Below are 26,303 nucleotides of genomic sequence, written 5' to 3' on the forward strand. Positions count from 1 at the left end.
ATTTATAGTTCTATTTTCCAGGAGCAAATATTTCCTGGAGGAAATAGCTCAGTTATTTCTGTTTGTCCTCAGTATTGTCTATCATAGGAAACTCCCTCTACTGCTATTATTTAACACAGGGACAAGTAATTTTCTCAGTTGAAGGGACTTCTCCTTGTATGAACACAAACAGAAATTATTCATAAGTAGTAGATATTGATAATTAATAATAAAAAGAAGAGATTGATAATGATTAATAAATAGTATATATTAATTGACAAGTTACTAAATTTAATCATTATGTCAAAAACATTCTATTTATGTCTACTTTTTCCTTTCAGTGCTATCTCTTCCCTTCACCTTCAATTCAAAACAAAAGGTGTCCTGATTTCTAACAGTCATATTATCAAAAAACATCAAAATAGAAAAATAGATAAAAAGTTAATTTTTAAAATTGATTTAATGGAAATTATAAAATTAATAACTGATGTTTTATGTAGTTTATGTAATTTAACATTTAATCATATTCTATTGTCCTATTATTATCTCCATTTAATATGCACTGACATCAAGGCAGACAAAAGTTGAATAATTTGAGGTCACCCCACAGCTTGTGGATAGAATTTGACTTGAATGTGTTAACTTAGCCATTGTGGTTAAATTAGAACTTCTAGTTAAAATAATTTTAAGCATATTGAGTTAATTGGAAAAAAAGTATACAGCTAGGTGTGTCTATCACTGACAAAAGCCCAACAGCTCTCCTCTAAAGAAATGGAACTAATTTGGGGGGATATCTACAACATTTAGTTACACATAAAAATAAGAGATTTGGCTGATATGTGATCTCCCACATTCTGGATTTCAATTAACCCAGAATTTTGCACCAATATCTTCCTCATCTGCTCTTTCATACATGTAGTATGCAGCTTTTCTTGTAACCTACAAGGCACTTTGGGTCCCTCATTAGCTGATTAGTTGTGTTTTATCTAGGCTGTGGCTTTCTCCTACCTGCATCTATTCCTACCACTCCTTAAGTTTCTTTCCAGGTTGTCAAATGTATTGAAATTTGTCATTGTTTATATTTCCATACTCTGCATTGCTTTATCTCCAATAGCCTTACAGTCTTTATTTCTGGTGATTTATATCTAGTAATTCTACTATATAATCATATTTTTTGAACAGCAAATCAGGTGTCTAAGATATATGAATCAGAGACAATAGTGCTTGGCCTCATGGCCACTCATACTTTAGTGCCAGCTTATGTAAATGCTCACAATTTTCAATCCATGTACATGACTTAAGATTGTGGGGTGTTTTTTTAATTTTTTAAATTAATTTTGAGAGAGAGAGAGAGATAGATAGAGAGAGAGATTTGATGTTTCACTTATTTATGCATTCACTGGTTGATTCTTTTATGTGCCCTGACCAAGGATCAAACCTGCAACCTTGGCATATGGGGATGACTCTCTAACCATCTGAGCTACTGGCCATGTTTTTAACTGTAGGAAAAAAATCACAGGAGAATACATGATGACATAAATGAACAGATCTTGACAATGGGGTGTCCTGGAGAAAGTGTAGGGAAGTTCAATTATTAGATATTTAGTTATCTTTAACCTTTGAGCACTAATATGTGTATTTCTGCTTATGTTCATGATGATCATTAAAACAAGCCCCAAACAGATAAACTTGTTGAGTCTGAATATGATTATACCCTTTAGAGTGTCAAAATTGAGATAGTTCTATTATAAATATTAATATACAACTTTTACTTTTAGTTGGTAATGTGAGAAACTCCATGGACTCACTCCCTAGCAAAACAAACGAGATTGGTAAAATTACATTAAAAATTATTTAATGCCTATGGAAATTGACCTAAAGGTATACAACAAATGAAAAAACTTTTATTGGGAAAATCTATAACTGTGAAAGGCCCTCTAGGTGTCAGAACAAATCTCAAAGACTTGCCTCAAAACCTACCCTTGCAAAAGAACCTCGATTTAATTGAATCAGACTGTGGAATAAACTATTCTCCAAAGCATTATCAACAATTAGAGAGCAATCATTTGTCATTAGTGAAGCCTAACAGCTGCATATGATAACAGCAGAGGAAGGCAACTTAATCAAGGGGTCGGGGAAGAGACCAAGAGAATCTTGATCTAAACCAGTGTGATCCAAGTGTAACTGTGCACATGCCCAAAGCTGAGCCTCTGAGGAGCAAGGTGACGGGCTTCACATTGAGAGAGAAACAGATTTTACCAACATTTTCCAGCCAAATCACTAAACAAATAAACATGAAAACAACAAAAACGAGTTCTGAGGTAAGCTGAGTGAGGATCAGTACTCAGAGTTGCTGTAATATATTATCTGAAATGTCTTGCTAAGCAAAATAATTCAGACAGAAAGAATCAAGAATCATATGATTTCACTCATATGTGGGTTATAAAACTGAAAGCAATAAATGAACAAACAAGACAAACAAACATAAACTCATAGGCAGAAAATAGTATTGTGGCTATCAGAGGGAAGGGGGTGAAGGCATAGTAAAGAGTAAAGGGAGTCAAATATATGATGACATATTTGATTTGGGTGGTAAATACACAATGCAATATACAGATAATGTATCATAGAATTGTACACTTGAAACTTACAATTTTATTAACCCATGTCACCACAAGAAATTTATTTTTTATTTCTTATTTTTAAATTTTTTTTTATTTTATTTTTTAAAATATATCTTTATTGATTTCATAGAGAGGAATGGAGAGGGAGAGAGAGAGACAGAAACATCAATAATGAGAGAGCCATTGATGGAGCCCGCAACCCAGGCATGTGCCTTGACAGGGGAATCGAACCCCGATCGCCTGGATCCTAGGTCGACGCTCAACCGCTGAGCCACGCTCTGCCGGGCACCACAAGAAATTTAATAAAATGAAAAAGAAATGCATCACATATCCAAAATTAAACTCATTATTTTCTTCCATGACTAAGAGTATGAGGCTTTCAGTCTAGTGTGGGAAGGCCAAATAAATGAATGAATAAGTAAATAGTCTACTTTTTAACAAAAAAAAATTTGAGAAATGTAAGAACACAGGACAATGGAATCAATACAGAGGAAAACAAGCAACAGCACTTACCTGGGAAAAGGCTCAAATGTCAGATTTAACTTAAAACAAAATACAACAAAAATATGTTACTAGAAATAAAAGAGGGCATTTTATAGCAATAAAAGAGTCAGTTTGGAAGGAAGGTATCATAATTTTATTTTATTTTTAAATATATCTTTATTGATTTCAAAGGGAGGAAAAGAGAGGGAAAGAGAGAGACAGAAACAGCAATGATGAGAGGCATTGATCGGCTGCCTCCTGCACGTTTCCCACAGGGGATCGGGCCCACAACCTGGGCATGCCTGACCAGGAATTGAACTGCGATCTTGTGTATCATAGGTCAATGCTCAACCTCTGAGCCACACTGATGGAGCAAGATCTCATAATTTAAACGTATATGCACCTAACAACAGAGCCTTAAATTACATAAAACATGAATTTACAAAATGAGAGATAAATAATTCAGCTATAGTTAAATAATTCAATATTGTACTTTCAATAATTGATAGAATTATTAGGCAAATGATCATCAAGAACATAATTTATTTGAACAGCATTATAAAGCAACTATATCTAACAAGCATCCATAGAACACTTCATCCAACAATAGCACAATAAATATTCTTCTCAAGTTCACATAGAGTATTCTCTATGAAAGACAATATGCTAGGCCATAAAATAAGACTCATTAAATTTAAGAGAATTAAAATCATACAAACTACATTTTCTAATGACAATGGAATTAAATTAGAAATCAAAACCAGAATAAAATTTGGAAAATTGATAAATATGTGGAAATTAAATACCACACTTTTAAATAGCCAATGGATTAAAGAAGAAATTATAAGGAAAATTGGAAGAATACTTTGTTGTGATTAAAACAGAGACAACTTATTAACACTTAGGAGAAGCAGTTACCTTTGGTGAAATGGACAAATTTCTAAGTCACAAAGTACTGAAAATGACTCAGAAAGAAATCTGAGTACACCTATAGCAAGTAAAAAGATTGGTTTAATAATAAAAAGAAAAACTACTCAAAGAAAGCCCAGGCCCAAAGAAAGCCCAGTGAACTATACTGAATATTTAAAAAATAATTAACACCATTTTTTTTTTTACAAATACTTCCAAAAATAAGAAGATGCAATATTTCCCAACTCATTATATGAGGCTTGTTTCACCTTCATTCCATAAAACAAGAAAACCACAGACCGATAATTCTTATGAATAAAGATGTAAATATATAGTGAACAAAATGTGAGAACACTGAATTGAGCAACATATTAAAAGGATTATGAACCTTGAATAACTGGAATTTATTCCAGGGACACATTTGCTTTAACATCCATTAAATAAATATAACATATCAATAGAATAAAGGATATAAGCCACCGGATCATCTCAGTAGAGACAGAAACAGTATGTGACAAAATTTAGCACAGTTTCATTATACAGACCTCAAACAAACTAGGGTTAGAACAGAACTTCCTCAATCTTACAAAAAGCATCTACAAAACACACTCAGCTCATATCATACTAAATGAGGAAAAAGTTAATACTTTACCCTTAAAGTCAGGGATAAGACAAGATGTCTGCTCTCACAATTTCTATAACAGTGTATTGGAAGTTCTTGTCCAGGCAATTTGGCAAGAAAATGAAATAAAAGGTATGTAGATTCTAAAGGAAGACACAGGGGTACCTCTATTTGTAGGTAAATGATCTTGTATGTTTTAAATCTTAAGGAATCCAGTAAAATAAACTATGAGAACTAATAAACAAGTTCACATAAGTTGCAAGATACAAGATTAATATCAAAGTCAGTTATGTATCTATACACTTTCAATAAATAATCCAGAAAATATGTAAATAAATACAATTTCATTTATAATAGTATCAAAAAGAATAAAATATCAGACATAAATTTAATAAAAGAAGTGTAAAACTTATACTCTGAAAATTATGAAACATTGTAGTAAGAAGAAATTTAAATAAATAAAGAGATCTCATACTTATGAATTGGAAGACTTAACACTGATAAGATGGGAAGGGTTATTTTCATATTGATTTATAGATTCAATGTCATCCCCAATTCTCATCTAAATTCTATCTGGTTTATTTGCAGAAATTGACAAGCTGATTCTAAAAGTCATATGGAAATTCAAGAGCCCAGAATAGGCAAAACAATCTGGCAAAAGAACAAAGTTGGAAGACACACTTTCTGATTTCAAAATTGATTGCAAAGATACTGCAATCTAGACAGCGCAGTAATATCATAAGGAGAGACATATAAATCCATAGAATAAAATTGAGAGCTCAGAGAAAAACCTTGCCAATTATGATCATTCAATTTTTGACAAGGTTATCACAAGAAATAAAAGAATAGTTTTTTCAACAAATAGAGTTGGGACAACTGGATAGTCAAATGAAAAAGAATGAAGTTTAACCCCTATTTCACACTATATATAAATTAACTCAAAGTGGAATAAATATCCAATCATAAGAACTACAGTGGCCAACACTTGGAAACAACCAGTGTCCTCTGATATATAATTGGGTAAGGAAGATGCGGTACATATATACAATAAAATAATATGCAGCCATAAGAAAAAATGAAATACTGCTATTTGGGACAAAATGGATAGATCTTGAGAATATCATGTTAAGTGAACTAAGTCAGACAGAAAAAGTCAAGAAGCACATTAATTCACTCATATGTGGGATATAAAACTGAAAGCAACAAATGAACAAATGACAAACAAAGAAAAAACTCAGAGATACAGACAACAATATGAGAATTACAGAAGGGAAGGGGGTTGGGTGAGTAGTGGAGAGTAAAGAGGGTCAAATATACGGTGATTGAAGAAGATCTGATTTTGGGTGGTAAACACACAGTGCAATATACAGATGATGTATCATAGAATTGTACACTGACACCTATATAGTTTTATTAACCAATGTCACTCCAATAAATTTAATAAAAAACTAAGAGTTTAAGGCTAATAGAAGAAAATTGTTTCTTAGAAAGACAACAAAACACAAGCATCAGAATTTAAAAAAACAAACTTGGACTGGATTAAAATTGAAAACTTTTGTGCTCCAATGATACCATCAAGAATAAGAAAAGACAACCCAGGGAGTCAGATGAAATATTTGCAAAAGGATTTGTATCTAGATAAAGGATTTGTATCTAGAATACTTAAAGAACTCTTACAAACCAATAATAAGAGTCAAACAACATTTTATAAGTAGACAAATCATCTGAATAAATGTTATTCAAAGATGACATACAAATGGTCATTAATTACATGAAAATATTTTCACACCATTACCTATCAGGGAAATGTAAATCCAGAACACGAGATATTAATTCATATCTACACAGATGGATATAATCAAAATGACAGACAATAACAAATGCTGGTAAGAAATTGGAACCCTCATGCATTGCTGGTGGGATTATAAATGATATACCCCCTGGAAAACATTCTGGCAGTTCCTTTAAAGGTAAAACATAGTAATCATATGACCCAGCAATTCTACTAGATACGCCCAAGAGAAGTGAAAACAGATGTCCACATAAAAACTTACACACAAATGCTCATAGTAGCATTATTCATTTTTTAAATTTATTTTTTATTGTTGACAGTACTACAGGTGTCCCCCATTCCCCTCCTTGACCCCCCTCTACATAGTCCCCACCCCGTTCCAGGCCTTCACACCACACTATCGTCTGTGTCCTTGGGCTACGCATAAATGCATATAAGTTCTTTAGTTAATAGACCAAAAGTGGAAACAACTCAAAAGCATGAACTGATAAATGGATAAACAGAGCATGGTGTATCCATTAAATGGAATATTGTTTAGTAAAAAAATAAAGTACTGATAGTATAAAATGGATAATCCATAAAAACTTCATGCTACAGGTAAGAAGCCAATCACAGAGGCCACCTGTTTTATTATTACATGTATATCAACATCCAGAAAGGCAAATTTATAGAGATGAAAAGTAGATTAGTTGTTGCCTAGTGCTTGGGGGACTGAAGGAAGTGAGGAGTTAAGGAGAACTAGAGAGTGATGCTAATGTATATGGGGTTTCTTTCTGAAGTAATAAAAATATGCTAAAATTCATGGTGGTGATGACAGTGAATATACTAAAAACTATCAAAGTGTATAGTTTAAATTGGTGAATTGTATTATGGGAATTATATACTAATAAAACTGTTATAAAAATATCTATTTCACTCAGTTTTGTGAGTTACTTATCACCTTATATACACTTAGTAATAAATTCATATACTTCTGTGTGTGAACAAAAGTAAATAAATGCATAGATTTATGTGTGAGGAAAAGTAAAATATACAGTATGTGGATTTTCAAATGGTATTGAGAATCTTGGAAGAATTGCTCTTCTTTATATAGATGAGCATTTCATTTCCTGAAAAGACTTACTCATTCTAACTGGTTATAGAATCAGTGCCTGCTAGGTGAACATGTTCGTGCTTCCAGGAGACCTCTGATGGTTAGCAATGAAAAGCCCAACTACTGAGTTTCTATCATTAAGACTTACAAACCCATGAGGAAAGACAGTAAGAAGTAAAAGCAAAATTCCATATTTTAGAATTTCCTTAAGGAAATCTTAATTTTGAATAAAACATGAACACTTTGGTCCCCTGGTATTTAAACAAATGGTTGCTTAACTGATTATGTGTCCTAAAGCACTGGGACAATCATCTCACTCCCATAATGTTATTCAGACTTGGTTTCAAGCATATGCATTTCAATACATATTTTGGCATTTTGCAATATGTACATATTGCATAATCAAATGGCATGAAATATTCAGATAAAACAGAGCAAATCTAAACAGTGTCCTGAAAATAAAGTTATGATAAGTGTCTTCATTAGGAGATTATATTATATATATGAAAAAACAGTTCATTTACAAAATCGATATTTACAGAAATCATGTTTGTTTTTCAGCTGGAATGTTATATGTATGTATTTTCTTTGTCATGCACTGCTATTCAATCAGTAATGGTTTTTCCAAATATCACAACTACAAGAACATACTTCAAACATGCTCCAACCATGAATGTTAAGTTCACCTCCTACTGTTTTGGGAATTTAGACTTTGTAGCCTATAATTATAGAACCTGGTCTTGGGACATTCTTTTCACTTTCTACATAAGTATCAGTCCACAGCAGCAGCTCATCTAATTTTGACACCCTTGAAGGGGTTGGACTATCTAAATAAATACTGTGATTTTTGTTCAGAATCTTCTCCAAGATTGTCTTCACTTCTAGTTCACTTTTGTGAATTTCCCTAAAGCAAGAAAGCCAAAGTCCAGAAAATATTCAGTGAAAGAATATAAATCTGGGCTTTCACTTTTTGCTTTTGCTATGATAGGTTAAAAAACAACACCACCTACCTTTTTTCTGTAAATTCATTTTTATATTGAAACATTTTATTTTTAACCTGGTAGATTGGTCAGAGAGGGGTAGTAAACCACTCACAAAAACAATTGTATTATTTTATATTCAAAAGGATTGAACTCTAATGACTAGCAGGAAGGCTAAAAAGGAATCTAATCCCCCTGAACTCTTGAAGGCTCCTATCTTAGAGAAGAATTGCAGAGGATGGTGTTGAAATTAATTGGGAGAGGACCCCCAGAGAGGCAGGCAAGAAATGTCCAAATAGAAGTGGAGGAGGGGAGGAAGAACAATCTCAGGAAGCAGTTTACGGTAATTTTTAACACTACTCTAAAATAACAGAAGGGGGAGCTCTGGGAAGTTAGAAACCATATTTGAGTCCAGCTTTTTCCCCTATACATTTGTGAAAACTAAATTTAAATAGAGATTAAAACAGGAAGGTAGCAAGGTTAAATACCATCAAAATCATTTTAAGAAAAAAAGAATACAGAACGTCATAGCATCCTCAGAGATACTGAAGTACAATGGCAAAAATAAATAAGGGGCCCAGATTGCAAAGTGCAGTTCTGTTTCAGAACAAGTAGGACATTAAGAAACTATACAAAACATGAAAGGACAATATAAACAGAGCTACAGTAACTCAAGAATAAAGTGACAATTTAAAGCAGAGCTAGAAATAAATGACTTTAAAAGTTAGGACTAAACTAGAAAAAAAAAAGCATGATGAGTTAAACACAATAAAAATATCTTAAGAGAAGTATATGTAGAAAATAAGGAAAAATTTACATGAAAAGTGACAAAGGCAGTGATGGAAAGGATTTAAGAGAAAGCGATTCAGTCTCGATGATCGATAAAGAAGGCAGAGCAGGCAGATACCGGAGCTCCTAAAGAACAGAGAAAATTATGAAAATGTACATTTCAAGGAAACTTTTTAAAAAAAGCTTAAACTTTACATTAAAAGATCCATTGTTCACCTAACGATATTTACCATAACGATCAGCAAGACCTAATCTAGTATAATTAGAGCACTTAAAAGAAAAGGAAGGAAAAGTGGAGCATGTGACTTTGGAAGGGAAATAAAATTAGATTATCATCAGACTTTTCAATGGCAACTTTTATGCACGCAAATAGGGTATCATGGTTAAGTTATTCAAGGAAAGAACACATGACCACAGGTTTCATATCCAGGGATATTAACCTTCAAATACAAAGGGCACAGTAAGACTATTATCCAACCGGTGTGAACTTAGAGAATATAGTTCTTATGAGAGCTTCCTAAAGATTTTACTCAAGAACAAACTTCAGGAAAACAAAAATGACTAGAGAGATGCAGAAGCAGTAGAGATATGATGAGCATTAAGCGTATAGTTCTTAATACAACCAGAACTAAGTAAGAATTAAAAGGGGAAGAAACTAGCATGCAGTGCTTATCCGACCTGATGATTTTGACGCAGTACAGTGATGATACAATACAGTAAAAATAATTGGTGATAACAGTATTAATATTGTTAGTCTAAAATGCTTGTCTGTAAAGAAAACACCGAAAATATGTAATTATGGGTAATTTTAATTCTATCATTCATATTGATCAAGAAAACTAGAAGTCTCAGTGTGGAGTTTAGGAGATATAAGTGTAATATAGATGAAGCTAAGTAAAAAAACCTATAATTCCACATATAAAATGTAAATATCAGCATGTAAATGAGGCATTTTACCTTTAAATGTTTATGCACAGCATATACACACACACATAACTCCTAGCTAATATGTATTACTGGTATTTATCCTTGACTCGGTTACTTAAAAACATCTTAGAAGCTGTGACCAGCACAGCAGCAATTTGCTTCCCTAGCACCCACAATGATCCTGATTTATCATTTCCCATTAGAAGAAACCAGAGCTTTAAGGAGAAATGACCGATTGGTATTCTGGGGCAGAATATATACAACACGAAATATCAGTTATCAAGGAAGCTCTTCAAATAAATAGAACTTAGGTGCCTTCTCCGCCCCCCCCCACCAAAAATAAATTAAAAACTATATATGTGTGTATATATAAATAAATTAAATTATATATGTATATATATACACATATATTTGTATATACATATGGATATTTATATATACATATAGAATTAATGAACACAAATAAATTACATATGCAGAATTACTGAATACAAATATCAGAAACTGAATATTTAACCATGCATTGGGGTTAAAACACAGTACATAAAGTAAGAACTTATTTCAGACAAAATTTTCACAATAATTAATATTTTCTTGTTGGTAATTTCTTTGAGAATCAACTTTTATGGTAAAATGCTAGCTAATCTCCTAAAGAAACTTGTTTCCTGGGCCAGCTCTAAAAAGAAGGCTTAGACACTTAAGAAATAGCCTCATGGCTAGCACACTGCATGCTCAATAAAAACAGTGATTTTTATATCATCTCCAAATATGTTGGTTATTATAAAACTTTTGGCAAAAGTGTTTCTATTTGTCTTGAATTTGGATTATACATCAAAGTTATGCATGCCTAATACAGGTTGTAGGATTTTGATATATTTTAAGAGGAATTTTTTAAAAATGTTCTAATGAAGCATGAATAGAATCAGAGGTATATGTTTATGATTTATAGGATTATATTAAAAAACAATGCCTTCCCTACTGATTACTTATCATATTCAAATCTTAATGAATAATTGATACAGATAATATAAAATAACTGTAGTCATGATAAAGTATATGTATTCATCTGTTATATATCTATAACAAATTATTGGACATTAGTTAGCTATCTCCTAGTATTACCAGGACAAATACTCAATATAAGGTAAATTTTTTTTAAAATGTGTTTTTATTAATTTCAGAGGAGGGAAGGGAGAGGGAGAGAGAGACATCAATGATGAGAGAGTCATTGATTGGCTGCCTCCTGCACAGCACCCACTGGGGATGGAGCCCGCAACCAGGGCATGTGCCCTGATCAGGAATCAAACGGATCTCTTTGTTCCTGGGTGGACACTCAACCACTGAGCCATGCTGGTGGGGTTATAACGTAAAATTTTAAATAGACACAGCAGATGAATAACTACTATTCCTACTCCTCACACACCAACTTATCCAATTGCTGGAAACATGGAGATTTTTAATATTGTAGTTTTGTAAAAGTAAAAAAATATTTTTAAATCATTATGCATTTACTTACCTTAGATTCAAACAATAACTAGCCCATTCTTTTTTAAAAAGAACACCATAGTAATTTTACTAAGATTCAGATGCTAATCAAAAACAGTTCAGAAATTATGAATGCCTTAGCTGATTTATTAATGTATAAATATGAGTTTTTAAATATTAGAATAATCTGGAATGAAACACTAGTCCTGTTTATTATTGAGTGCATCATCATTCCCTGATTACTTTTAAAAAATTACTTCCCAAATTATTGGCAATGTCACTGCTCTACAGATCCGAGGTCTCCTTCTGTAACCTTATCGATGGCTAGGTCAACACTTGCTTATTTATACCTGCACCTGTGTCAGTTTGCTTTCTATGCCAGAAGTCCCTTGAAACCTGAATAGTTAACCCTTCTGTTTTCACAATGCTAAAGGGAAAACCTCCCACATTGAAGTATCAGATAACTTAGCAATTAGAAAAGTAGGTCTACTTGCTGACATCTTCTTAAAGTAATAATTTTCATTATTTATTTTGAAGTGTCTTGGTAATAAGATGTTCATTATTTGTCTTGAAGCATTGCCAAATACTAGATATTTGTGACACCCATTAAAATGGGCATACAAAAACATACTGAAAAGTCCAAAATACTTAATCTCCAACCTTATTTATCTTCATCTAACATTTTCTGAATTCTATATTTAAATATGAAAAATCCAATCTCATCAATTTAATACAAATCCTGAATTTTATGCATTGGACACAGGAGGAAACAGGAAATGAAATCTGTTGTCGGAAGCCTTGTCAGTCCTAGTATGCTAAGATTGGTCATATACATCTCCAGCTGAGGACTGGGAACAAGGCTTTGTCTTAAGGAGACAGAAAGTTACAGTTTCATAAAATCAGAGCTTCTAAAGTGATGCCCTTTGAGCAGTAGTTGGTCCAGAAGAAAACCATTCTACTAATACACATTAACACTTGTCTGAGCATGACTCTGGGATCTGGGAGAAGAGGTTTTTCTTGAAAAGTCTTAGTCCAAGCCTGAGCTTCAGTGGCTAATGTATATCAAATGTATACAACCCGCGGTGTTAAAGCCAACCAAAAGTTGTAATAAAAATTAATCCAAGGCCTCTTTTATGTGGATGCTTACACTAAACAGTGATGGAATAAAAATGGTGAAACTAGCATTTAGTTTCAATTTAACTTAGTTTCAATGTCTGCCATGAAGTGGATTATATACATAACCTAAAGAAGATTTAAGTTTTATGTTTGCACCTTGAGATGAGCCAAGATGTCAGTTTTTTGGGTTTTTCTTTTTCTTTTCTTTATTTTTAGGTATGTATGTAATGTGTGTCATATGTATATATGTAGGAATGTAGATTTGTATTGTTTGGTTGGTTGGTTGTTTATTTAAAAATTAAAATATTTTTCCATCAAAATTATATTATCAGGGTAATTAAAATGGTTGACTATTATAAATACTCAAACTGAAAAGTCAATCAGTTGGTTCTGAAAGCTTGGCTGCTTTGCAATATGATTTTTTGTGAGGGAGAGAAAAAAAATCTTTATCAGAAATCACAAATTTCTATGATATTTTTTGTTTTGGAGATAGCTCGAATAGACCAGAGTTTCAGGCTAGAGGCAACTTCTGAGCAGTAGATTCAGGGAGAGAAACTCAAATGGAGTCTAGCTGCCTTGATGAATTAAGGAGCTGATGATTGTAATGTAGGTACTGTACATACTGTGAGATTTATATCTAATTATTTCTTTTTTAGCGCTAATGGAAATGGCATTTTGTATTTAGTTTCAAATTCTTGTTGTTTACTCCTGGAATATAAAAAAGCAATTGACTATTCCAATATTGCTATAATTGCTTTAGTTCCAGGAGTTTTTTTGTTGATTCTCTGGATTTTCTACACATAAAATTATATCTCCTGCAAAGATGGTTTTATTTCTTCCTTCACAATCTGAACACTTATTTTTTTTTATGTCTTATTGCATTAGCTATGACTTCCAGTATGATGTTGAATAGGAGTGGTGAAAGTAGACTTCCTTGCCTTGTTTCTGATATTAGGAAGAAAGCATCTACCTCCTTACCATGAAGCATATTAGCAATAGATTATTTTTGTAGATGTTCTTTATTGACTTGACAATGTTTCCCTCTATTCCTAGTTTGCTGAGCATTATTTTTTTTATCATGAATGGATGATGAATTTTGTTAAATATTTTCCTGCATCTACTGATATGATCATATTATTTTATTTCTTTAGCCAGGTGATGTAATGATTTACATTAATTGATTTTTATTTTATTTTATTTTTTATTATTATTTTTTTCCACTGCTTTTTAGAGAGAGTGGAATGGAGAAAGAGAGAGAGAAACATCAATGTGTGAGAGATACAGCAACTGGTTGCCTCCTGAACGTGCCCTTACCAGGGCTGGGAATCGAGCCTGCAACTGAGGTATGTGCCCTTGGCCAGAATTGAACCAGGGACCCTTCAGTCCACAGGCTAACGCTCTAACCATTGAGCAAAACCTGGTAAGGTGGCATGAATGATTTTTAAATACTGAACCAGCCTTGCACACCTGGGATAAATCTCACTGGGTTTTACTGTATAATTCTTTTTATATATTTTTGGATTTAATACTCACTAATGTTTTATTGAGGATTTTTTGCATCTTGTAGTTTGGGAAATGATTGATCTTAAGTTTTCCTTTCTTGTTATGTCTTACTTCAGTTTGGGCATTAAAGCAATGCTGGCCTCATGGGATGAATTAAGAAATATTTGCTCTCCTAATATTCTGGAAGAGAGTGTAGGGAATTGGCATGATATCCTTTAGTTGTGTGGTAGAACTCACTGGGAACACATCTGGACCTGGTACTCGTGTTATGTAAGGTTATAAATTATTGACTCAATTTCTTTAATAAATAAGGGACTATTACGATTATACATTTCTCCTTGTATGAGGTTTGGTAGATTGTATCTTTCAATGATTTTATCTAATTCATCTAAGCTATCAAAGTCACGGGCATACAATTGTTTATAATATTCCTTCATTATCCCTAAGGTCTAAGAGACAAATAGTGATGATCCCTCTTTCACCTCATATTTTAGCAATTTTTTTCTTAGTTAATCTAGATAGATGTTCAATTTTGTTAACCTTTTCTTAGAACCAGCTTTGAGTTTTGTTGATTTTTTTTGTTTTCAATTTTCATGATTTCTGTTCCAATTTTTATTAGTGATTTTTTTTCTGCTTGCTTTGGATTTTATACAGACTCATTTTAGAATTTCTCTCAATGTTTCTTTACTTTTTTAAATTTCATTTTGAAATATATTTCCAGTACACATAGACCTCTAGTTTGGAAGTTACTTCAGCATTTTAAACATGTTTTTACATTGTCTTATCACTTCATTTCTGATGGAAGCTCATTGTCATTTTTGTTTTTAATTTTCAGAGTAAGGTGCCTTATCCTATATCAGTTTTTAAGACTTTTTTTGTCTTTTACTTTCATTAGTTTGACTTGTATGTGCTTAGACATGTTTTATTTGTCCTACTAGATATTTTCGACTAGTGAATTGATAACTTTTTTTCAGTTTTGAAACATTCTCGGTCATCATCTCTTAAATAGTTCTCCACTTATATACTCATTAAAATTTTTCAATGTGTTCCATTTGTTTCTTATGCTATTTTATTTATTTTCTATTTGTTTTTCCTTCTATTCTTTAATTTAAACATTTTTATTGTATTTCTTTCATCAATCCTGTCTTCCACTAATATTGTTTAATATTCTGGTAAAACATCCTGTCACAATTTTTATTCTACATGGCAAACTTGGTCCTTTATTTGCCTACAAGGCAAATAAAATAAAATTTATGAAGATTGGGAACAAAGATAAGAAATCATTATTATTTGTAAAAGATAAGTAATTGTCATTATTTGCCAAAGATGTGATTTCTTAGATTTTCATATATAGAAAATCTAAATGACTCAGGAGACATACTTTTCTAATTAAAAGTTAATTTATCAGGTTTTCTAATACAAGGTCATTGCAGGAAACAAATATAAAAGTTTTAAGTGGTTCTATTTATTACAGCATTAAAACACATCAAATGCCTATGAATAAATGTAACAAAATACGTGAAAAATGTCCACATTAATAAATACAAAACATAACTAAGTATGTATTTTTAAAAATATAAATAAATTTTCTTGGATTAGAAAATGTTCAAAGATTGGGAAACTATATTTTAAAACTGTCTGTTCTAAAAATTCATTAAAATCATATTTAAAATCCTACAATAGTTTACACATTTGTGTAAATCCACATCCTCATGGTAATTAAATATCTTAACAGTAAAAAGAAAAACTTTAAAGAGAAACACAAGTCTGGAGAAATTAAATATTTAGATAATAAAACCCTTTATAAATATATAACAATTTAGAAGGTGTGGTATTTGCTATAAGAACAGACAATAAACAACAAAAAATATACTAATTTTTTTTATTAATGACTACAGCCAGAAAGGGAGAAAATTGTTTCTTAAATAAATGGTTTTAGTTCAATTAGACATCCACATTTTTAAAAATAACCTTAGATTAATATCATATGCAAAAGTCAATTACAGAAACATCATAGATTTAAAGGGGAAAATTAAAAATTTTTATAAAGCTAAAATGTATGTATGACTTATTAAGAAATGTCTCAGGTTAAGTGGAGATTCTAATTTTTTTCTCATGTATTTTCTTATTTAATTTAATGTTATTTTGATTTCTGTGAGGTAGGGATCTACAAGTACTACTGTGTCAGAAACCAAGATATGGAGCTAAACTAAAACAAGGAATTAGAGAAAGCCCCAGGGCCAGAACTGTGGTCTTCTACTATTTATGTATTAACATTTGCTTAGATGATGTGCTTTTCCAATAACAGTTTACATTCAATATTATTATTAGTTTCAGATGTACAGCATATTGGTTAGACAATCATGTGCTTTACAGAATGGTTCTCCCCTGATATTTTAAGTTCATTGCAACATTATTTACAATAGCCAAGATGTGGAAGCAACCCAAGTGCCCATCAATTGACAAGTGGATAAAAAAGTTGTGGTGCGTATATACAATGGAATACTACTTGGACACCAAAAAAGAATGAAATCTTACCTTTTGCAACAGCATGGATGGATCTAGAGGGTATTATGCTATGTGAAATAAGTCAGACAGAGAAAGACAAGCACCGTATGATTTCCCTTACATGTGGAATCTAAAGAACAAAATAAACCAACAAAATACAAACAGACTCATAGGTACAGAGAACATACTGACAGAGGGAGGGGGTTGGGGGACTGGGTGAAAAAGGTGAAGGGATTAAGAAATTCAGATGGGTTGTTACAGGATGGTCACAGAGATGTAAATTACAGCATAGGGAATATAGTCGTAATAACAATGTATGGAGTCAGGGGGCCATTCTAATTCTTGGAGAAAGATTGACAGGCTCTGTGAGAATGACAGGTTGTGTCACATTAGTAAATTATGCCAATTTTAGTTTGAAAAGTTTCTTTCTAAAATAGATTAGTTTAATAAAATAAAATAAAAGTTTAGCAAATAAAATTTAGCAAAATAAAAGTTTAGTTTGAATGAGAAAGACAAAGTCTAAGTGGTAGTTACAATAAATGAGATAATTATATTTCAAACTGGAGTCGAAGACATTTCCTAAAGAGATCTCAGGTGTAGCGATGCTATGCTCTGCTTTATTAGCATTTGCTTTTTATCTTTGCCATGACTTAGGGTTTCAAATATGTTTTTTACACATTGACTATATCACAATTTCCTTGATTATTATTTATTTAAATATAGTTTAATATTTTAAAAAAATTCCTTAACTGCCCTGCCTGTGTGGCTCAGTTGGTTGGTAGGTTTGATCCTGGGTTGGGCCATGTGTGGGAAGCAACTGATCCATGTTTCTATCTCACATCGATGTTGGTGCCTCTCTCTAAAATAAATAAACAAACAAACAAACATTTAAAAAAATTTCCTAACTGAAAGGAAGTTTTTATTTTCTCTTAATGTGATACCTATCTGTTCCAATGTCTGTAATATTTGAGGACCTGCTGACAGTGAAAAGTTTAAGACCCTGTTTGTTGCAGGTTACGCTACCGTGTAGTGAAACAAGGAACGAATACATTCCTTTTCTTTTTTAGTAACACTTTTGACAGGCAGCCCCTTAAGATGTCACAGATCTAGCTTAAAGGAAAAGATTCCCTCTTAACTTCATAAATTAATAAGAGAAGTCCTGAAATTTTTATTACTAAATTTCACACACATTATATGATGGATGTCATAAAACAATGACCATTTTAACCCACTATAACTTTTGATGGCTTCCCTGATTTACTTCAGTCATATCTTTTTTAATATAATCATTTATACAGGGGTGGGCAAATGTAGGCTCACAATTATAATACAAATAAATAATACAATAATTAATAATACAAGATAAACTCTGTGTTTCACGCATTCACAACTGTAAACCTACGTTTGCCAATCCCTGTGTTTTACAAAGCTGTTGGCTTATCTGCAGTGTACTTCTCAAACTTCTTATCTCCTCTTGGCACTTGGAAAGTTATGAAATAAAACTGAATTGTGAGAGTTTGGGATTAACATGATCGTGATAAGTATTTCCCACTAGTTAAGATGTCTTTCACCATCAACAACTAGGCGAGCTTTTGTACCTTCTGATCATAAGAGTCAGTGGCTGCTTGGGAAATGATATTACACCTGTAAGCTTCCCAAGGGTGCTCATATGGTTAAGATTAGAACTGGTGAACTAGATTTACATAAGCATATCTTGGGAAGTCAACTAGGTGCTTAAAAGCACATGTTTTAAATCATGATCTGACCCAAATTCATGGAACTATAGGGAATCCACATCTAGTGTTTTGTGCTAGACATCGATGCTCCCATTGGTTTAATACAATGGTTTGTTGTTGTTTTTTAATTTGAGGTTTATAAGTTTGGGTAATTTAAAGGAGAAGAGAATTTTTAAGAATGCTTAGTTCCTGGAGAAGGGTTTATTTGGCTTTCAAATCTAGTACATGTCATTTATGTATCGATTGACAGTTAAGAGATTATTGAGATTTATTATGAGAGATGCTGTGTAATCAATTGTAAATTACAGGACACTAATATAATTACATTTTTAACACATAAAAACTGTAAGGAATATTTAGGCACTTAATTGGAATTTTAAAAGCCAGTGATAACAAGTTAATAATTGTGATAACTAAGAGTATCTAAATAAATGTCACTTTTTTATTAATTGATATTTAATTTGCTGTAGCCTGCTTTGGTAAATGTTAATTAAATGCCAGAAAATTTCTTATAATTTTAACATATTAATAATCTTATAATTATGCCTTTATTGCTTACATAATTACGAGTTCATTAAACAGCTACTAGATTTACTGTACCCTTTATAGAGAGCTCAAGACTATGCACTTTTTCCCATAGGTCAATAAACTTGATTGCCTGGTAACAACTAACTATTGATCATCGATCAAAAGTTGTTTGGGAATAAATATACGTTTCCACACAGCACTGTGAACATTATATAACAAACTAGGAAAAATAAAATCTTCCATCATTCCTTTTAGTAATGTATTATTTACCTTAGAAAATATGCAAACTGTAATATGTAAAACAAGGAAGATGTTTCTCCTCAGATCTCCTAAAATGGTATGCTTTATAATGAGTATTTACTTTCTTTCAAAATGCTTCCATCTATATGGCCTAACTTTATGTATACAATGACCCTATAAATTTAATGATTCTCCTTTCCTAATAAAACTGGTTTAGAGGTTCAGTGTCTTTCCCACCACAACCCCATATAACTCCTGCTTACACACACTCTGGCCTTTGCCACCATCGGTATTCCCTTGCAGTTTCATTCCCGCTTCCTCCCAACTATCAGTTTCCAATCTCTGTAAATTGTCACTGCTCTTTTTATCTCTATTTCTGGTAGTAACTAAACATGATATAAAGAAAAAAACGTAAATATAGTCATTGGTTCTTCAAAGGCCCATGTTTCCTAACTCAGCTTTCCATCGCTGGGGTCAGGCTGGCGATGAAGAGATCACACCTGTCTCATCTCTGCAGTTCTAGCTGAGGCTGTGGGACATGTAGTATCTGATACAAAAGTGTAATTGAATTTAAAACTTTTCACCAAGTCAGGTTCATTTCCTATTTCTCCTGGAGGTCAGAACAGAACCTCAACTCCCCTCAATTCGCAAATTTTAAGCCTGCTGCTTTCTTATTGGTGGGACGATTTTTTCTCTTAGAGAAAGTGCTTCTACAGCCGGTCCCTCATTCTCAAATTTCGACCCATTCTCTTATTCTTTCTTACTGCAGAAAAAGTGATCTAGTTTTTAGGCTAAATTCTTCATTTATGCTCTTGATCATCTCTGTTCACATCTAGTATTTATAGGAACCACTAATCTCATAAAATAAAAACAAAAATATGCCACTGATTAAGCAATAAAAATTTGCATATCAAAATAACTGAATACAGGAGAAACCTCATTATTACTGATTTTATACTTATAGAAACATTTTTCAGACAAATTTGGATTCAATTTAAAAAAAAATCACATGTTCTAAAATAAAGTAACCATAACTCAATACCTTATACACATCAATACATAATATTAGTCTTTTTCAACATATTACATATGATGTGTTGAAAGAAATAATTGGGTTATTATGCCATCTACCATCTAAATTACATTTGGAAATTGCAGTAAGTGGATTAGAAAGCTTTTGTACCCTTTTCTAATTCTAGATTAAATATTAATGTATGTGTCCTGCACTGCATGGTGTATTCATATTAGAACTGATTGTTAACTAAGCAACAACTACTCCTTCCATATTCTCATTGATTTTATAAAACAATAATTCATTCACATTTACTCAAATTTTAGTATCACATAGAAGGGTCTGAGTATTCTAATGATGAAAGAGACAGAGTTTCATAGTCATCAGTGCAGAAACTGCTGGTTGACCTGGTTTGCAATTTTTTTCATAATCTGATGTCACACAATTTACTCAATTTACTTTCTCAGTTCTCTTTAACGTGCATACAGTATTCTAACCTAGTACTACCTACTCACTTGCAGATCTACAGCTTTGATGAAAAGATCCTATCTACTCATCTCTGAGTATTCAAATTGTTCCTTTTTTTAACTGATTCCAGAGAGAGGAAACACTGATTTGAGAGAGAAACATCAATCGGTTGCCTCCAGTATGCACCCCGACTGGGGATCGAACCTGCAATCTGGATGGATATGTGCCCTAATAGGAATGGAACCCGACACCTTTTTGCTGTACAGGACTACTCTCCAACCAACCTAGCCACACCAACCAGGGCCAAATTGTTCTCATTTTAAAAGAACCAACCAAGTTATATATTTTATCATCTTTATGACACATTGTCAGATAATTCTGGCCTTCACTGATGTCCTTCAATACTAACATTCCTTTGTAAATACTGTTTATTTAATTGATTACCCATTTTATATAGTTTCTCGTCTTGTGCATATTTAATTTTTTCCAAACTATATCATTAACTGCTTTGGACTAATAGCCATGACTTCTATTTCTGTTTTATCTTTAACAGTCCCAAGCACTGTATTAGGCATATAGCAGGAAATAACCAGTATTTAATTTGTGTTTTGAATCTTGTACTAGTGCAGCATTTTGTTTGTTGTTTTATTTTATATTATTTTGTTGACTTTATTGGAGTGACATTGGTTAATAAAATTATATAGGTTTCAGGGGTACAATTTTGTAATACATCATCTATATATTGTATAGTGAGTTCACCACCCTGAGCCAAGCCTCCTTCCATCACCAGTCATCCCCCATAGCATTTTTATTCTGTGGTTCTTTGGTGAAAGACAAAGAATTATCTAGAAGCCTTTTGAAATACAGACTCCTCTTTCCTATCCTGGATCTGGGAATCATGGTGTGAGGCCCAATACTTTTGAGAAGCAGCCTCGCTAATTCTTGTGCACACTATAGACTGGGGGCAACTGAGTTTAGACCCAGATTTCTAATATACAACTAGTATTTCTCACCTTATTTATGTGTTGACGAACATCATAGGGAAAGAACCCTGCAGTTCATCAAATATTTCATACTCTTTAGACTAATTGACAAGATATTATTAGAGTAAATAGATGTACTTCTATTTCTGTATATGCCTTCTTCATGGATAACATTTAGAATACCACAAAAAGAAATCATCAAAAGAAAGATCCTTTGATGATCTCATACTTGGTATGTTTGTATAATCCAGTTTGTATAGTAAAAGCACTTTATATGCTGAACAGCAAATTAATTTTAAGTATTTTAAATTAGACCTACTTCAAAAAAAGAGATCAGTTTTCAAATCAATGTGTAATGTTTTTTGTTTTTTTTTAAATGGAGCAGAAATTTATACAAAATATATTTGAGGAGGAACTGGATTTATCCTGTTTGTTTTTGTTTTACTTTCCTATGGGTAAGAGCCTCAAATCATTCTGTGAATTTTATCAGGGGGGAAAAATGTGTCTTAAAATTGACTACCTAGGTGTAGCCATATTTTAGAATAAAAATTAAATTTTATGGAAAACCAATTTCTCAGAAGCTTTTCAGCTTAAAAATCATTTTTAAATGCCTTAATCATTACTGGTAGTTTAACTCAACCATAGGTAATGAGTTTAGAGTTCCATGAAAATAATTTACAGAAGAAGGTCATCCGTAGATATACACTTCAATTTCAATTTTTTTACTTTTGGTGTGTAAAGAGAAATGATATACATTCCAGGTATGTATTTAACTGAAATTTATGCATGTGCCATTCTGTGAGCCATTGGTTGGCCTCATCTTGGTACATGGGCCATTCCCACAGAGCCGGAGGACATCTATCCACTGTAACTGAACAGCTGCACTGGGTGCTCGCTTCCAAGGCTCACATTAGTACCACACTAATCCATGTATATTTGCAAATTGTTATGATCATTGCTCAGAAATGGCATCAGTTGCAGCTGCAGCCTTCTGAAAATATTTCAGACTCGTGATGCCTGGAACAACACAGAAATTATAATCATCTGACATCCATCACCAGCGCTCCTTCACTTGATTACACCAGTCAACAAATCCTGCGCAGGAAGACAGTGCAGTAAGAAATAGCACAAGCCTTATCTACTAACGAAATCTTTATCTTTTTCTCTGATTCTAACTACTTCAAATCTCTACCATCTTCCTTCTTCCAGTTCAAACAGTATCCAATTCACAAACAGAATACTAAGAAAATAAATCATTTTTAAAAATTTCCATTAATGTGCTGCTTCTTAACTGAATGAACAAGAGCTTCTAAAAAAACAAAACAAAACAATCAACCTCCTCCCGTGTAATGTAAAGTTATTAAATATTAGCTTGACCATGGTTTTATTTTTCGTATAAACATATTTATCTGCCTATTTTTCTCTTTTTATCCCCCCTTAAAACAAAGGGGGAGTGGGTAGAAATAGAAAACACTATTTTATTTTTACTGGAATACTAAGAAGTCTCAGTGTACAGGTTAGATAGGATTTCTTTTTCGAGGCTGCTGTTCTATCTCTTATCTCTTAATCCATATACCATAGCTCAACAATGCTCCATTGAAGGCTATTCTGAGCACCGATGTCTATGAGTTCCCTATACACAATTCAACCTAGTAACATTTTTTAAAGGCTCAGTTGTCACCTTAGGGTCACTCATTTTTCTTTTATCTCTCAGACAAGCTAAGCAACTTTGAGAGGTCCAACACCAAGCAAAGTGCTTTTACTTAGCGCACACTAAATAAATATTGTGGACCGAACTTACGAATGAATGTTTATATCTGATGAGCTGTTATAAAGGCATACTCTGTCTTTTCAAATTAAGATTCAATTAGACAAAAAAAATCTTATGTTGTAGCATGTAATACAAAACTTTTCATTGGCTGACCTTTGCTTGTCTTTTATCCCGGTGCGAATGCCTTCATCTGCCACACTACCTATTATGTAGGAAAATCCTTCCATGCTAAGTGTCGTATTTCATGTCTCGTGCATTATGTTCCCTCTGTGAGAATTCTATCTGCTAATAACATATCTCAAATGACACTTTCTCCAGAATCCCATTTGAGGCATATAATTCATTTTTTTAGTAAAGTTACAGAGTTGGGTAACCATTACCACAGTCTAATATAGAACATTTCCATCAGCCCATTGGATTCTCTTCATTTCTCTTCATGGTAGATTTGTATTACCATCTGGTTTTACTTGTTTTGCTTCAATAGATCTTTATTCCCACATGCCTCCTTTCTATTGCTGTTGTGTATTTGTGTCGTATAATGCCAGGCAAATTATGTATATGCATATGCATATTCCCAATAATACAATTATATACATATTTTAATTTACTTTTTTAATCAGTTAAAAGGAGAAGAAATATGTAATTAGACTGTCTTTTATACTACCTACGTAATTTCTTTTGTTAGCCCTCTTTGTTTTTTCAGGTAGCTTTGAATTTATGCCTGCTGTCAGTTGCTTTCAACCTGAAGTATTTTCTTTCATTATTCCTTGTAACAGAGACAGCAACAAATTCTCTTTATTTCATTTTTATCAGAATAATTTTCTTTCATTATTGCATGTAACATAGATAGCAATAAATTATCTTCATTTAATTTTTACTTTTGAAAGATTCTCAGTTTTTTATCTTCAGAACTTTGAGCTTTGCTGTTCACCCCCTTCTGGTCTCCATTGTTTCTGAAGAAAAATCAGTGATTAATTTTACTAGGTTTCCCTCAAATGAAATCAGTTGTTTTTCTCTTTCTGCTTTCAAACTATTTCTTTTATCTTCAACTTTTAACATTTAACTGTGATGTAGCTAAGTGCAGATCTCTTTGTATTTATCTGACTTGGAGTTAATTATATTTTTTGGATGTATAGATTAATATTTTTCATCAAATTATGAATAATTTTAGCCATTACTTCTTAAAATATATTTTCTGTCCCTGGGTCTCTTTCTTCTCTTTTTGGTATCATGAATGTTTGGTGTTCTTAATGACTCTCCACATCTTTCTGAGGCTCTGTTCATATTGTTTCATTTATTTTTATCTCTGTTCTTTAGATTGATAATCTCTATCATCTATCTTGGAGTGTGCTGAGTCTTTGTTTTGCTTGCACAAATCTACTGTTGACCATTTAGTTATTTTCTGTTTTAATTAACTCTAGAACTTCATTTAGTTCCTCATTATAATTTCTATCTCATTATTGATATTTACTGTTTGCTGAGATATTGTTATCATCGCTTCCCTCAAGTCTTTATATGTGGTTTGCTTAAGTTCTTGGAAACAATTAATATCCACTGCTTGGAAGTCTGCTGAGTACAAAAATCACAGAAACAGTTTATATTTTATGGTGTGTGTATTTTTTTCCCGTTTGTATGAAGTATACTTTCCAGAACTTTGCACGTCTCATTATTTTTGGTTAAAAACTGTATCTTAAGTTAATATATTGTCAGAACTATGGATATGGAGACTGAGTCCCACTCACAAACACATATAGGGAGTAGTTTTTGGTTTTGTTGTTGGATTGCTCACCTGTCTATTTGTTTAGTGACACGGTTGAACTGATTCTGTGAAGTTTATTTTCTTGCAGCTTTTTCCCACTTCAGTTTTTCTCTTTTAGTCTATCAAGAGTCAGCCCTTGGTCAGCATAAGCCACTATGGATCAAGAGTGGTGTGAGCCTAAGCCCCCTGCTCTTTATGGTTGCATGTGTGTGTGGCTTGTGAGCTGTTATTACAGCTTGTTTTTGGCAAACATTCAGCCATTAACTCTTAGCTCGGAAATTCCCTCTCAAGTTACTTCTGCGAGGACACAACCTTGGATACAAACACAGTTTTCAAACTTCCAGGGGCAAATGTGATTTTATTTTTAAATAGATAAACTTCTTAGAAGTTGTTCCTTGGTTAGAGTAGCTTAATGCTCAGCCGACATTTGATCCGCTGAGTCCTTTGCAAGTTGCTTTCTGCGCTCTGTTGATGGATGTTTGTGCGCCTTGGGGATTGTTTTCGAGTATGTTCCACCTCCTGTTGTGAGGTTGAGTGCAGCCTGGTGACTGCACAATCCTTCTGATTCTCAGGGTTGAGCGTGATCCCAAGGGGGTTCGTCTAGGATCTTTCCCTATTGCTCTCTTTCCTATTTCTGACTTCTCTCTTATCTCTTTGGTTGCTACCATTGTTGTGGTGCTACTAGGTGCTCTTAATTGCTCTTTCCAAGATCATCATTGGTTTTTTTGTTTGTTTTGTTGTGTGTGTGTTTTTAATTTTTATTTTTGTTTAAAATATTACAGATGTCCCTTTTTCTCCCCAATGACCCGTTCCACCCCGTCCCTTCCCCCTCCCCAGTCCCTCTCCCCACCATTGTCATGAGGCATCACTTCACACCTGTCAGAATGGCTCCATCAACAAATCAACAAACGACATGTGCTGGCGAGGGTGTGGAGACAGGGGAGCCCTAGTGCACTGCTGGTGGGAATGCAGACTGGGGCAGCCACTATGGAAAAT

Source organism: Miniopterus schreibersii (genome assembly GCF_964146895.1).
Source record: "Miniopterus schreibersii genome assembly, chromosome: 11".
NCBI classification, from domain to species: domain Eukaryota; kingdom Metazoa; phylum Chordata; class Mammalia; order Chiroptera; family Miniopteridae; genus Miniopterus; species Miniopterus schreibersii.